We start from the raw sequence: 4252 nt of genomic DNA on the forward strand, positions 1-4252 counted from the left end.
GTAGGATCTGTCTGCTTGGATGACTGAGTTGAAGTCCATCGTGGTCTTTCTCCAAGCAGCAGTACCCCCATTGTGAGAAGAGTGAGGTAGGGAGTAGTGGAACTGAAGATGAATCACACACATGGGACTAAAGTAAGGCCAGCCCTAAGAATGCAGAGAGCCCAAAGTGAATCAGGTACCCAAGGTGTTCCAACTGGAGAGGTAAGGGGCCCAGGCCTGCAAGGCAAACCAGCTGCTAGGCAGCAGAGCTGAAAATAACCTCATCCTGCTGAGTGTATAAATCAGTGTACTAGGGTGACTGAGAAGTTGTTTCCTCCTATCAAGAGAGAGGGCTCCACCTGACCTCAGATTTCCTCTCTTTGCTTTATTTTCCCAAATTCACCATCCTTCCCCCTGGGAACTTCAAAAACTGTGATGGTCCAAGGCACAGTGTATGTTCTTTATGAACTTTCCCGTAAAGCCTAAGCCAAAACCTAAAGATATAAATAAACTGGATTTTAGAATTCAACATTTAGTCACTGTGCTATTATTTCTTCCAGAGATGTCCTCTAAACAGGATCTGTGATTCAATGGATTTGGGAAATCACACTAAAGTGAAAGAAATCATCTTTCTGGGAATCACTCAATCTTGAGAGCTCAGCTGGGTCTTATTTGTCTTCTTGCTTCTGGTGTACCTGGCAACTCTGCTGGGAAAGCTCATCATGGTGACAGTGACCTAGAATTACCACCTTCACACCCCCATGGACTTCCTACTTCAAAATATCTTCATTCTGGACATCTACTTCTCCTCCATCACCACACCCAAGGTCCTGATCGATCTTCTGTCCAAAAGGAAGACCATCTCCTTCCATGGCTGCATCACCCAGATGTTCTTCTTTCTCCTCCTGGGTGGAGCAGACATTTTTTTCTCTGTGTGTGATGGCCTTGGATTGCTACATAGCCATCTCCCCACCCCTGCATTATGTAACAATCACGAGCGGGGGGGGGGGGTGCAGTGCTCTCATAGCTGCTGCCTGGCTGGGGAACTTTTTCCACTCCATCGTGCATATCGCCCTCTTGCTCCTGCTTCCCTTCTGTGGATGCAACGTTATTGACACTTTCTTCTGTAATGTTCCACAGGTCCTCCAACTGGCCTGCACTGACACCATTGCCCTGGAGACCCTCATGATTTCCAACAATGGCTTAGTCAGTTGGTTTATATTCTTCTTTCTCCTCATATCTTACATGGTCATCCTGATGATACTGAGGTTACACACGGGCAAAGGCTAGAGGAAAGCCATCTCCACTTGCACCTCTAACATCATTGTGGTTACACTGCATTTTGGGCCCTGCATCTATGTCTATGCCCTCCCCTTCACTGCCATCCCTGCAGAAAACCCATTCACATCACCTTCACCATCATCTCCCCTCTACTCAATCCCTTGATCTTCACCCTGCAGAACCAGGAGATGAAGTCAGCCATGCAGAGGCTAAAGAAACCACTGACTAGAACAAAACAGTCTCAGACTTTAAGGAAAGACATGAAGTTTCACTTTCTCAAGATGGAAAGAATCACCTTACTTTTGAACACACAGGGGTCTCTATGGCTACCATGGACTTCTAGAAGAAGTGTGTCCTACACCTCGTTCTGGGGTCTTTGTGATGTAAAGAGAAACCCATTCATGTTTTCCACTACTTACTTTCAATTATTCATCCCACACATATTTACAAAGCACATACTGTGTCCCTGACAAAACTAGGGGTTCAGAATGCTGCACAAGGACGAAATGCACTGCCCTAAAAGCACCCTCTCAAAGTGCAAAATTGAGACAGAAAGTGCAGGGCAGACAATGGCTGCACTTGTTTCCAACAGGATCCCACAGTATGTGGACCTTTTGAAGGGGAGAAAGGCAGAGAGGCACAATCCAAGGAAAGTAAGCTGTAGGCACAGAGTGAGAGAAGGCATATAAGTCTGTCACACGAGTGTTAGCGTGAACCTCACAAGGCCACTAAGTGGTACTCATATGGGATGCATATGAGTAGTTGACAGGTTAAAACTAGGGGGAAAGAATTCCATGGGTGGCTCCCTGAGCCATGCAAATCTTTTATTCCTCTTGGGGTCAGAGGCCCCTTTTGCAGATGACTTGAAGACCATGTTTTGCCTCTGGGAGAAGGAAATGATGCTGTCCATGGGCGTATTCATGGAGAAATACCACTGATGCACAGTCTGGTGGGCGGCCTGCCCAACTCTGAAAAGCTTGGTAAAGGCAACTGTGGAAGCAACTAATTCTGTTCCCCAGCAGGTGGTCCCAGCCCAGCCCAGCTGAGACCAGCTTTCTCAGGGCATCTATTGACAGAACATCAGTGTCCTTTGTACTTTCCACACAGTTCCTTCCCAGGTAGAGAAAGGGTGTAAAAACGGTGTCTAATCATTAACTCTGAAACTTGGTCAGTCTCTAGTGAAAGGGTTGGGAATGGGGTTGGAGAAGGTTATCTGGCAATCCAGCTTATATTGACACAGGCACTACTGAGATTATTGGACTATGTTTCCCATTAAGGTACATCTCAAGCCAAATCTGTTGGCTTTCATATATTAAGCAGAGTACGCCCAGTACTGAAGCAGAAACAGCCAAATGGTGAGTGGCAAACACAAGGAATGTTTATTTCCGTCTTGGGCCACGAGGCAGCGCTGTTCCCAAGGATGAGAAGTCTCTCAGCTCTCCAAGCCATGGAGGAAGGGACTGAGGTCAGCACTGAGAGCTCAAGGGCCAGCAAGAGAGGGGATGGAGAACGGATCCCATTGGCTGGCTCTCAATCAAGTGACCTCACGTATGGAGAGAAAACCAGGAGACGGTAACCAAGCTGTGTTTCCAGAGCAAACAGGAAATGTGGTGCCCTCTGGGAATCCTCCCATAGGTGTGACTCCATCAGACAGGTGACAAGGAGCATGGGAGGATTTATTTTTAGTATTGGTAATCAAACAACAGACTCGTGCCTGCTGCATAGGCCTGCATCACTGAGCTACATCCCCAGTACTTTTTTTCTGTGAGATATTCTCATACCTAATTGCCCAGCTGGAAATCCTGCCTGAACCTCCCAAGTAGTTGAGACTTCACCATGCCACAACACCGTAGCTTTGTTTCCCAGAAGTACTCCTGGATTCCTGGGAATATACAGACCCAAACCAAAACGATTGTGAAGGGGAGAAAAATGTAATTTTAAAGGAAGGAGTGGTGGCCAAAGCCAACTCAGGGATAAGGATAACAGTAGACAACGTCCAAGCCCCCAAGGAGACAGAATTGTGGAGTAGATTCTGCACAGAAGATTGGTCCAGAAGATGGCATTCAGAGAAACTGTGAAAATATATGAGTGCAGGAACCCTTCAGAAATGAGGGTCTTTCCCAAATCATAAGACCCCTCGTGGCCCAGGGGCTCACATGTCTTTGTGACTATGACAAGACACTCGAACTCCTGGAACTTGAGACTCTAAGGCCCCAAGGCAGAAAGGAGCAGTGATGATTCCATCAATGTCTGAGTGTGCAGAGATCATGTGGACCGAGCAGATGGCCACTGGAAAGTTGAGAGACCCCGAATGCTGACTGCAACCAGACTGTCACCCTGAAATGACAAGCCAGAGGAAAGTAATGCAAAAGACAAAGTCACAAAACATTATCTTAGAGAGCTCTAGAGTTTCATTGTTGTTGTTGCATTACCTGTCTTTTAAGTAGGTAAGAAATTGTGGTATATATAGATTCCATCCAATAAAATAGACTGTTAGTTCAGTCCTGGATCAGTAATCTCTTGCTGTGTGACCTACTACCCTAAACTTTAGTGGCTAAAATCTATGCATGTTAATTCCAGTTGGCACAGGTCATTAATGTGGGCATGGCTCAGCTAGGTTGTCTGCTGCAGGGACTCTCACAGGACCACCGGGAGCTGGGGTCTGCAGTGTCACCCTAAGCTTGAGATGGAAAAGGTCCTTTCCAGGTGTCTGCACATGAGTGGACTCAATCTGTCATTCAGCAATAAGCCTCTAATGCTTCAGTTTACAAAGGTGTTTACCTCTTGTCCAAAGACATCCACATGAGAATTTGCAAAAATTACAATTTGTATTAGCATTTAAGTATTAATGTGAGCATTTATTTACATTTAATTATATGTTAATGTAATTTCATGCTTCAGTATGTCTAACGTGTGTGGCAAAGATCACACTCCATGCCGCCAGAGGCTTACTTTGGGGGTGGAGCTTATATAACAAACATGCTGAAAAATC

The 4252-nt window shown here is 46.0% G+C and overlaps 1 pseudogene; it reads left to right on the top strand.

The window, feature by feature from the left end:
* The first annotated feature begins 569 nt into the window (after positions 1-569).
* LOC100716050 (olfactory receptor 4D9-like) lies at positions 570-2836 on the top strand (annotated as a pseudogene).
* Positions 2837-4252: the final 1416 nt, after the last annotated feature.

Source organism: Cavia porcellus, unplaced genomic scaffold (assembly GCF_034190915.1).
Source record: "Cavia porcellus strain 051 isolate PalLab524CR breed Dunkin Hartley unplaced genomic scaffold, mCavPor4.1 scaffold_17, whole genome shotgun sequence".
Classification (NCBI taxonomy): Eukaryota; Metazoa; Chordata; class Mammalia; order Rodentia; family Caviidae; genus Cavia; species Cavia porcellus.